Source organism: Mus caroli, unplaced genomic scaffold (genome assembly GCF_978045245.1).
Source record: "Mus caroli unplaced genomic scaffold, Mus_caroli_1 scaffold_19, whole genome shotgun sequence".
In the NCBI taxonomy this organism is placed as follows: domain Eukaryota; kingdom Metazoa; phylum Chordata; class Mammalia; order Rodentia; family Muridae; genus Mus; species Mus caroli.
In genome coordinates this window covers 61804247-61816409 of record NW_028227274.1, presented here as the reverse complement: position 1 = coordinate 61816409, position 12163 = coordinate 61804247, and the positions used below count along the sequence as shown (strand labels likewise).

Here is a 12163-nt window from a genome sequence, read left to right as displayed (position 1 = left end):
AGCTTAGACTAGGACCTCACTACATCCCAGGTGATGGGGCTAGCCTGTCACAATAGGCTACTCCTCTCTGCCCTCGAGTCTCTCTTCATAATGCCCAAACTGCTCCAGTTTTCTTTCTTTCCCCTTCGACCACTTCATACTGGCACATTGTGGTGGCTTCCACCGTAGGCTGTCCACAAGGCTGGGGGTCCTGGATGACATTCTCTGTCTGTGCTGGGGGACATGGTGCTAAGCAGGTGTCTACAGCCTACCTGTGCTGGGCACTGGAGGGAAGGTCTGTGGTCCACAGGTCTCAGTCTTCTTCCTCCCTCATTGTGTTGCCTGGTGGTAGGTGGGCTCCATGTATCTGTGACCCATCCATATCATGAGGTAGAGAGCAGGTCTGTGTGCCTTCCCCTGCCAGCACCACGTGGCATGGTGGAATGCAGGTCTCTGTCTCAGGTCTTCCTCCTCTGGTGTTGCCTGGATTTGATTTGACTTTTATGTGTACTAGGTATAGTACAGCTGTGGCCACCAAGCCAGGCATCAAGCTAGGGTGAACCAAGGACTGCCATGTGCTCTGCTCCTGACTGATAGAAGAGCAACACCACCCACAGGGTGTCCCTTTGCCCATTGCCAGGGGGATATAAATATATTTTTCTAAACTTCAAGTTTCACATAATCAATATCTTTTTTTTTCCCCCCAGAGTACCTACCAAGTTATGAAATGATCATATCCTGTGGGATGTGTTTTCAGATCCTATGACTCACAGACAAAATGCATGTACTGCCTGGGGTTTTGGTGACAACAAAACCAGAAAAACAAACAAGGACCCCCTTGCCACATCCCTGCCACCAAAACAGAACCCTGCAAACGCAGAGTGCTTTAGGTTGGCCATAGGGCACAAGGCAGCAGTGCCTTATCTCCTCACTTGGAGACATTTCTAGATTTGTACAACCGACTTCTTCTTTGAAGATGAGAGAGACCTTTCAGAGAGACCTTTCAGCCAGCCTCTTGGATGTCTCATGACCCATGGGATGCTGTGAATAGGAAGGATGATAATGGTATATGTGGTGAGAAAGATTAGCTCCCATCTTTAGAGTTTCAGGCCCAGAATCTGGGGCCTTGGCTGTGACCCTGTGCACTGATGAAGATAATGAACATCAACTGAAACAACACAGCTTGGTGTTTTTTCACATCACACTGGGATTAGAGGTTTAAGTCAAAGTTGGATCATGAATCACTTTTCAATTCAAGACCCTTGCAGTGTGTGTGTGTGTGTGTGTGTGTGTGTGTGTAGAAGAACAAGATATAGAGAGACAGACAGACAGGCAGGCAGACACACACACACACACACACACGCACGCATGCACACACACACACACACACACAGAGACAGACAGACAGACAGAGACAGAGAGACAGAGAGACTAGTGAGAGACACGCAGGGAGAATAACACTGTAAATGCTTGATTGCTTCTGACCTTCCACTCCTCTTTCCATTAAAACCTCTCCCGGAATGTTCAAGGCTGACTCTCACATTACACTAGAAGTGAAGTTAGCATCAGAGTTGTGGATTTTGGATCACATTTCTTAGATTCATTTAAGAAGGCTCAGAAAAGTCAGGTCTCTGTGCAGTCTACTAAAAAACCAAATCTCTCTATACTGACTTACTGGAAAATGATTGCTTCTTAACTAAACGTTAAGTTTCACATCAAAAAGGAAATACTCCAAATGAACATAATCTGGGTCCCAGAACCAGCTTTAAAAACTATGAGGTTTTTGTTTTATTTCCTAAAACATACTATTTGAAGAGGACAAAGGTAAAGTCTTTCTTGGCTTTTGTTTTTGTTTTTGTTTGTTTTGTTTTGTTTTTCAAGACAGGGTTTCTCTGTATACCCCTGGCTGATCTGGAACTCACTCTGTAGACCAAGCTGGCCTTGAACTCAGAAATCCGCCTGCCTCTGCCTCCAAAGTGCTGGGATTAAAGGCGTGTGCCACCACTGCCTAGCAACTATTTTAGTATCAGTTCTTTGTAAAGTTTTATTTGTTTTTTATGTATATGAGTACACCGTTGCTCTCTTCAGACACACCAGAAGAGGGCATCAGATCCCATTACAGATGGTTGTGAGCCACCCTGTGGTTGCTGGGAATTGAACTCAGGACCTCTGGAAGAGCAGTTGGTGCTCTTAACTGCTAAGCCATCTCTCTAGCCAGTCAAGTCTTCCATGTGTGACATGTGACTGAGTGACCCTGGAGCCACCTTCTGTCTAGGAACACATGTATCTTCCCAAGGTCTAGGGGGAAAAACCTGCTTCGACGTAGGTTCATCTTGTGTCTGAGAGCTCCAAGGATCTCTAGAGCACTGTACAGTTTTGTTCTTACTCAGCCAAGATGGTGGTGGAGAGACTGTTGTGTGGGCAAGTGACAAAGACTGCAGTGAAGACTTCGGTGCCTTTTAAAGGATTGTGGGTTCTGTCCCTTACTTTGGGCCATAACATACCAGGGGAACATAGCCATCTTGGGAGAGAAGACAAGAGCAAAAACAAAAGCCACCACCACTTATTGCAGGAATCTGGAAAAGAAGAAACAAATAGAAATGCTGTCCTGAAGACACTGTCATGTAACCTTTGGGAAGAACAGTGGACATTTTAACCAGGGTTGCTTTCACCCACTCTCCCCTCCCCACAACACTATTCATGGACACTGCCAGGGTGAGGGAACAGTTACAACTGAGTGCCAGAGAGTTAACTTGATTGGGTGGGAACAACGAAAGCCACAGACAAACCGGCTTCTGTGTCATATGACCACAAAAGAAAACACATTAGCTAGTCTGAGTTGAGAAATCGGGTGGGTCATGCAACAGCAAAGCCACTGGTCAGAAGTTCAATAGACAGTTCTAGGCAACACAGTTGGCACATCATATATATATGTGTATATATATATATATGTGTGTGTATATATATATATGTGTGTGTGTGTGTGTGTGTATATATATATGTATATATATATACATGTGTATGTATACACACACACACACACACACACACACACACATACTTGATATTCCTGTTTGACTTAATTACCCTAAAAATCTTGTAAATAAACACCAGGTTTGCAGAAGAAGTCAAGATTTGAAACAAGAAATGAGAGCTGGCTGACAAAAATCATGTTTCTCCCACGTTCTCTTTGGGCAGAGTAAGTCAGATGCTAAGGCATAAGATACATTTGTGCCAAGAAGCCATTCATGGCTTAAAGTACCCTTGAGGCAGGAACAGCCTGTGGTGGAATTTGAGAAGGAGTGCCCCAGGCGGACTCCATCTGTTCTAAAACTAGTTAGTAGCGGTGGTTTTTGAGCATTGGAAATGGTATGTGCTTTTGATCGTTTTTTCTTCACCAATCTGTTTCGTTAACGAACCCCTTATGGGATTGCTTTCTGGAAAATGTCCCAATTCAAGCACTCAACCTGAAAGCATTAGGAGTAGTGTGCATTCTGGCGTTCCTGTTGCCTTCATGGTTTCTGGGTGTCGCTGTGTTTTGTGTTAAATACTTGCTTCGCTCTGCACCTCACTAAATGAAAACATGAGCTAGTTTGGCAACCAGTGGGTGCTTGAAAGGGGGAAATCAGGAATATCTGGGTGGAGACAGGATCAACTATTTAAAAGCCAAGAACATTCTAATGGCTTTCAAAACACTCCTCAGGCTTCTTAGGGCATACAAAGAGGAAGTTTATTTTGTTCTCTCTCTCTCTCTCTCTCTCTCTCTCTCTCTCCCCTCTCATGCAACATTGCTTAGACAATATAATTCCCATGCACTTTAAACAGAGCTTCTAGCCCCAGAAATGACAATACTGAATGAAAGTAACAATTTCTACAGAAGGAAGCAGCGACAATAGAAAGCCAGTGCGTAGCATTCCTGAATGATCCTTTCAACTCAGGTTTAACCAAAAGTGACTTGTCACAGTGAAAATATTATGATGGCCTTATTGGGATGTTGGTTTATCCAAGTGACAAATCTTCTACGCTGTTCTTTGCTTCACTTTGGCACTTAGTAAATATGGAAGCACCTATATAGCACTATGTAGGCTGCTGCAAAATTATTGCTATTGGTGCTGGGCAGTCAGTGGTGTGGGGGCTCGAGTGAGAAATGCACGCTATAGGGTCATGCTCTTGAACATCTGGCCAGCAGTTGGTGATACAGTTTGGGGAGGCTATGGAACATACAGAATGTGGAGCCATGCTGAAGGATGAGTGTCCCTGGAGGGGGCAGAGTTAAGAGTTTATAGCTTCGTCCTGCTACCTGCTGGCTCTCTTTGCTTCTTGTGTCTGAATAAAAGTGTGGTTAGCAGGCTTGCTACTCCTGCCACCGGTGGTCATGCCTTCCCTGCCATGAGGATGGCAGAACTCTAAATCAAACTCCTTTCCTTCTTGTTGCTTTTGGTCATGGCATTTTGTCACAGAAACAGAAAATTGGCTAATAGAGGCAGTGAGGGATGAACAAAGAAAGTGTTCCTCTCGGTCGTAATAGGACTTAGGCTGAGCCACTAAAGAGTGTACTAAAGTATGCAGAGATAATCCCAGTTACAGGTAAAATGATAGACAATTCTAGGGGGAGCCGTGTGAGGAGTATTATTAGGGACTGGAAACTTTGAAGGATGAAACCAGAAGAATGGGAATGAGTTAGATCCGTGGTTTTAACTCTCTCCCTCCCTCCCTTCCCCCTCTGATGTGTGTGTGTGTGTGTGTGTGTGTGTGTGTGTGTGTGTGTGCACGCATGCTGTATATATGGGTTCATGTGGGTGTGTGCATATGGAGGCCAGGGGTCAATGCAAGGTGTCTTCTTTTATTGCTCTCCAGCTTATGTTTGCATCAGGATTTCTCACTGCCCCTGGTGCACACTACTCAGCTAGACTGGTTGGCCCAGGGACCCATTTTTTTCTACTTCTTCAGTGCTCCCCAGTACTTATGCAATATATGAGCCATCATGCTTGGTTGTTGTTGTTGTTGTTGTTGCTGCTGCTGTTTTATGTGCATGTTGAGGATTAAATTCAGGTCCCTATGTGTGTCCGGCAAGCACATATCAACTGGGTTATCTACTTCTAGTGCTTAGATCTCAACAGCAAGGTAAGTTTGCCTTCTTTGTTGTATGTCATTCATGTGCTGTCACCTTATGCTATTTATGCCTTTACATTTTGGCATGTAAGGCAATTTCTTAAAATACCAGCCTGCCTTTATTTTGTAGTAATACTCCCATTTAGCAACTCATGTGTGATATGGCCATATTAGGATTACATTTCAGTGTACAGAGGACACTTTGGATACATTGAAACTATAATTATATCATTTTCATGTATTCTTTTCCTTTTCCTATTTAACTGGAACCAGTCAAGATGTTCCTCAGTAAGGGAATGGATAAAGAAACTGCTACATTGAGACAGTAGAACATTATTTAGTAATGAAAAGAAAAGAGAGATTGTGGTGGTTTGAATGAAAACAGCCCTCATAGGCACACAGGATGATGTCCTATTAGGAGGTGTGACCTCATTGGAGTAGGTGTGGCCTTACTGGAGTAGGTGTGGCCTTGTTGGAGGAAGTGTGTCACTGGGGTTGGGGGGGTGTGCTTTGATATTTCAGAAGCTCAAGTTAGATCCAGTGGCTCGGTCTCTCTTCCTGCTGTCTGTGGATCCAGATGTAGAACTGTTGGCTCTTTATCCAACATCATGTTTCCTGCCATGATGATAATGGACTAAACTTCTGTACTGTAAGCTAGCCCCAATTAAATGTTTTCTTTTGTAAGAGTAGCCATGGTCATGGTGTCTCTTCACAGCAATAAAAAACTCTCAGACAGTGATCAAGCCCTGAAAAGGCATGAAAGAATCTAAAACAATCACTGCTAGATGAAACGTACTGTCCTCCAAAGCTTTCGTGCTGTGTGCTTCCAGCACAGTGCTATTCTGGTAAAGAAGAGATGATGGTAATAGTTAAAAATTCAGTGCTTGTAGTGAGTTGTGAAAGGTAAAAGTAATAACCAGAGTATTTAGGGCCATGTAGCTCTTCTACTTGATACTGTATGAGAGTGTGGCGGTTTGAGTAAGAATGGCCCCATGGGCTCATAGATTTGAATGCTTAGTCACCAGGGAGTGACACGATTATGAATTATGGCCTTGTTGGAGGAAGTATGTCACTAGGTGGGGGCTTTGATGTTTTAAAAGCCCAAAGCAGGCCCAGTGGCTCTCTCTCTCTTCCTGCTGCCAGACTGTTAATGACTATGGGGACTTTGGAAATAAAGGGACTGATGCTTATCATTATTCCTTTGCTCCACATTCACAGAGTTCTCAGCAGGAGTGAACATTCCTGTGAGCTATGGGCCCAGTGAGTTTGCTGAGTAGGTGGAGCTCCCCACTGGTGGTGAGGGCATCCATGAGGGAGGGGACCCTGGCAGTGGAGGAGGCTGTGAAGATGTGGAGCTGAGAGAAACTCTGCTGCCAACTCCCAAAGTTCTTAAAAAATACCTCTGAAACAAAAGGCCTCTGCAATTAAACATGATGTGGCTTTAATGTCATCACTTCTCCTTGTACAAGATGTTTAGTATGAAACATAGTTTTTCCAAGGGGAAGTTTCATTGTTAATTTTGTGTTGTTCTGCCTTAGGAGATACATCAACAGGAGAGAACACCATCTAATAGCAATCCAATCCTCCACTGCAAGATAGAGTAGAGCATTATGCTGCACCAATCAAATCTTCATTATCAGATGGAATGCAGTATTAAAGTTTAACATGTCTCTAAGCCACATCTCCAAGAGATGACCAGAGCATCTTCAGATACACACTACCTACCTGTGCCAACGCTGACATCAGACTCACCCATGACAATGCAGGGTCAATGGGAACTTTTCCTTTATTGGGTTAATTTACTGAGACATCCAATAGACTTAATAACTACACTTTTCTAATGAACTAAGTATGTAAAATATGTTAACCAATTGAATAGATAATTTGCTGGTCTATGAATTTAAGACATGGACTTTATAAAAAATATTTGAGTCACATTTATGTGTATAGCCAAGCCCCTGTATGAAAACAATTCAATGCAAGCAAAAACTTTATGTAAAAATGTACAGTAGAGGAGACCCACCAACTTCTTTCTGTCTCTCTGTCTCTTTCTCTGTCTGTCTCTTGGTCTCTCTGTGTCTGTCTGTCTGTCTGTCTCTTTTTTTCTCTCTCTCTCTTTCTGTGTTTATGTGTGTATATGTGTGTGTGTTTGTTTGATACAAGGTTTCTCTGTGTAGCTATGGTTGTACCAGAACTGGTTTTGTAGACCAGGCTAGCCTCTACTTTCTGAGTGCTGGAATCAAAGTGATGTGCCATCATGGCCAACATTTTCTCTTTTTAAAAAGAGCAAGGCTAAGAGTTCCATGGACTCCTTTAAGATTAAAAAAAATTTAAGGTGTATGAGTGTTTTTCTTACATGTTTGTATATGAACCATATATATGCCTATTGCCCAAGGAGGTCAGAAGAGGGTGTTGGGTCCCTTGGAAATGGCGTTGCAGATAATTGTGAGCTGCCATTTAGGTCCTAGAAACTGAACCAAAGTCCTCTGCAAGAGCAGCTCGTGGTCTTAGCCACAGAGCAGGGATATCTTGAACAAGTTGATAAATGATTGCTTGTTCTGCATCTTATTTATATCTTGGTTATATTAGCTGGTGCAATTTCTTTTTTATTAGAATTCATTACTAAAATGTAATAAATATATTACTAAAATGTAAAAAGCTAAATGCTTGGAGAAAAGTATATCAATAACCTGTGAAAGGACCACTCAACGGTGGTGAGGACCACTCAATGGCAGTGAGGACCACTCAGCGGTGGTGTGGGCCACTCAGCGGTGGTGAGGACCACTCAACGGTGGTGAGGACCACTCAGCAGTGGTGTGGGCCACTCAGTGGTGGTGAGGACCACTCAACGGTGGTGAGGACCACTCAGTGGTGGTGTGGGCCACTCAATGGCAGTGAGGACAACTAAGCAGTGGTGTGGGTCACTCAACGATGGTGAGGACCACTCAGCATTGGTGTGGGCCACTCAACGGTGGTGAAGACCACTCAATGGTGGTGAGGACCACTCAATGGGGGTGAAGATCACTCAACGGTGGTGAGGACCACTCAGCAGTGGTAATACTTCATCAGCACCATGGCCTTTGCTACTATCAGTGCAAGGTCAAGGGGTTTCTGAGAGATTCTCTTTTTCAAAATTCATGCACACTAAATATTATGTAGCTTTAATGCCATTGTTTGAATATTACCGTAGCTTCATGTCATTACATATTACACAGCTTCAACATGCATGGCTTTTCAGGTCATCCTGTCCCTGTTAATGTAGTTCAGGCATCAGTTGAAAACTTTTTAGAGAAAAAATAATCACTCAAGTGACAGGGAAGTTTCACATATGATACTTCAGCAATATGGCTGCCTAAACAAGACCGAAGAAGTACAATACCAATACAATGCTAACATCAAAGGAGGGAAATCTTACAGGGTCTTACCCATGGATAAAAGATGCTGACAGTGGAAGAAGTTGTCCTCCCAATGCATAAGCCCCTTAGTTGGTTACCCAATACCAAGTGGTCAGCTCTGAAATTATATATACACACACACACATATGTATATATATTTAAATGAGCTAAGCAAGTTAAATTTTATATTTAGGGGTGTGTATGTGTGTTTGTGTGTGTGTGTGCAAAACAATAACAACTAAAGAAAAAGAGGCCACAATTTCAAGAGGGAGCAAGGGCAGACAAATCCATGGGATTGGACAAAGGAAAGTGAAGTGGGAAAATGATGTAGTTGTATTTTAATTTTTAAAAAAGATTTATTTATTTATTATATGTAAGTACACTGTAGCTGACTTCAGACACTCCAGAAGAGGGAGTCAGATCTTCTTACGGATGGTTGTGAGCCACCATGTGGGTGCTGGGATTTGAACTCCGGACCTTCGGAAGAGCAGTCGGGCACTCTTACCCACTGAGCCATCTCACCAGTCCATATTTTAATTTTTAAAAAAGAAATAAAATAAATATATGTGAACTCTGGTCCAAAAGCCAACAAAATTTATTTTTTTAAAAAAAGAACATCTTTCATTCACTAAAGATTTCTTTAAGCCATTCTGTATTTGAAATTCAGCCTTCCACAAATCCCTTGGAATTAATAGAGGGAGATAAACCCAAATCTGTATATACTAGACAGAATATTTCTCTAGGCTATGGAAGCCCACTCATTTTTTAGGATAATACCTATTTATTAAATGCAGCTGATACAGAGGTAAAGCAGTTAGATGTGTATGAAGCTTGGTTGGGTCTCTAATTGTATAGCTTCCTTTGTTCTGTGCCACATTTCTAAAATGGAGAAAATCAGTACAATATACAATAGCCTTGTATTACAAATTAAATACTAATAAAGACCTCCCCCGACTTGTGTGTAACTACAAGACCATCACTTGTAAACACTTTGAGATGTTTAATGTTAATCAGCAACCTGATGAGATTTAGACCAAGGTGGGAGGAGCTGTTAAGATGACTCCGTGTTTAAGAGCACTTGTTGCTCTTGTAGAGGACACACATGGTGGCTCACAACTGTCTGTAACACCAGTTCTCAGCACATACATGGTGGCTCACAGTTGCCTATAATACCAGTTCCAGGCAATCTGACACCCTCTGGCCTCATTCAGTGCACATAAATTTATACAGTCACACATATACATATATATCAATCAAAATAAATCTTAGAATTACCTGAGAGATATGGGTCTCTGGGGATACCTACATAGGATTATCTTGATGGGGTTAACTAATGTGGGAAGTTCTGTCTTCACTCTGGGCAGGACCTTTCTCTGGTTGGGAATCCTGGATATAAGGATATAAGGGACAAAGCTAGTTTAGTGCTAACATTCATGTCCCTCTGCTTCACAACTATGAATATGATTAGCTGCCTCAAGCTCCCACAGCACGAGTTCCCTGCCATGATGGATTGTAGATCCTGGAACTGTCAGCCAAAATAAACCCTTCCTTCCCCAAGTTGCTTTGTTAGCATATTCTATCAAAGCAGCAGTGAAAGAAACATCTTATGTCCTCTCCTATTTAATTAACTCCAGAGCTTGGGTTTGAATCTGTCAAGGCCAAATTATTGTTCATTCTATGAAAGCAGCATAAATAATCTGCACCCTAGCTCGCCATAAAATTAACAACAACAAAAAAAATGGAGGTCACTTATTTGGTTCTGTGTCAACCACACATTTCCTGCAAAAGACAATTTACTCCTTGAGATTTTTGGTAAAGAATACTGTTTCTTTCAGGCTGCCTGAGGAGAGCTGATGGAATTTATTGATCTCCAACATTTCATCCTCAACTTGTAATGGACAGACACAATGAGCATCTATGACTAGCCTAAACAAATCAGCTGACATCTTTATATATCCTGCAACTAGGAAACCATCCGTGCCCTTCACTTACCTATACAGTGGTGGGACATTCTCATAGGATCCAACAAGACAAATAGCTGAAGTGCCTCAACAGATAATAATACTGCTGCAAAGATTATCCTTGAAGAACTGTGACCATTTTTATTCAAACCAAACTAAAATGGAGAGGGAGATTTCCCACTGATCACCAAACCCAACAGAGCTGTCTCGGGCTCTTACTTCTGGAACCAGAACGCCCTCAATGAGCAGTAATAACCTTTGAATTCACGAAGCAATTACTCTTAGATGCTTTGCAAATGGAAATGCATAGTAGTCCAGCTATCTCAAATGACTACCAAACTATTGTATATACCATTAGTAAATCTCAGGCACGCAATAATTTCAGCTATATGCATTCCCAGTATAAGAGCCAGCAAGGCTCAGTCATTACAGTCAGACAGGCTCCCAGACCTATCCGTAAACCCGACTGCCTGTGCCTGAGGCTGGGTGAGCATAAGAGGGGAGAGAAGAGAGTCATAAACTTGGGTTTTCAATTAACATACTGCTCTCTCTGTGTGCTTATGAAGGGACTTGGTAGGTGACATGCAGGGTAGGGTCTAGGACTCTCCTGACCCTCATTTCATACAAACGCCACTATTTTTCCTCGACTCTCGTCTACCATGTGTGCAAAAGTGACTGGGGACACCCCAGACAGGAACTAAAATGTCATCTATTCTGTCATTTGGCATCTAAAATTCTGGTCCTACAGCTCTCTCTTTCTCAGCACCCCCTCACACTGCCCTCATAAATCTTTTAGTACAAAACGTGATTGGGATGAGCCATGTCTCATACTGAATCCTTACAAATGTAACTCATGTCTCTAGGAAAGTTTGCAGACGAGTGTTTTGCTCTAGATTCCCAAGATTTCTGGGAGTTTTGTGAGCTTTTTTGTAGCTCAGTGGACTTTTTGCAGGAACTCAGCAACGTCTTTTGAAACGAACAAAAGAGACACTTGTGTTTGTAGCCTGTCTAGTGCTTTTCCCTAGCCACTGTCTAAGTGGTCACATCAAACATTCATGGCTTTCTGAAAAAGTGAGCTAATTCCTAGAGGTTAATATAGCTGCTGCTAAGATTAATCTGGATCACTAGGAATACAAAAATGATAAGTGTTAGGTATACCCTGAGGGGAAATCATAGAATCGGTATGAAATATTGTTGAAGCACTGGTATATGCCACAGAGCAGAAAAGTAGGTGCTTGTCTCTTTGGCTTTGGGGTACAGAGTTTTAAAAGACCCATCTTTATAAATTCTCCTCACCCTTTCCAGGGTTGCTCCACTGGGGAAGAACTAGGGCTCTGTGGCCATAGACTTCTAGGTGACTAAAGCCTTGATGGCCTCTCACTTGAGGACTTGAAGGTCACACTGTCCTCGGGACTGGCTAACCATCGCCTGGTTAAAATGGATCCTCCACAAGCAAAAGTGTTTTAGATGCATCGCCCTTTCTTCAGTCTCAAAGCTGGGATTGGTTTTCATTCTGAAAGCCTATGAACACTCTCCGCAGCCACTGGAGGAGGGTCACCCTATTAATGTAATTTATTTTTATGAAAAAAATGGGAGTTTTTTTTTTTTTTTGCTAATGAACAGAATAAGCATCCTAATATAACAGAAAGTATAATATAGATCCCCATTGCCCGCCATGGTCACCATGAGCCACATGTTACTATTAACAATATAGTT

At 42.4% G+C, this 12163-nt stretch overlaps 1 non-coding gene across 1 annotated transcript; it reads right to left on the bottom strand.

The window, feature by feature from the left end:
* Positions 1–480: 480 nt before the first annotated feature.
* On the bottom strand, positions 481–624 carry LOC115029971 (small nucleolar RNA SNORA48). Its single transcript, XR_003835523.1, has one exon. It is a non-coding gene; the product is annotated as a small nucleolar RNA SNORA48 (small nucleolar RNA).
* Positions 625–12163: the final 11539 nt, after the last annotated feature.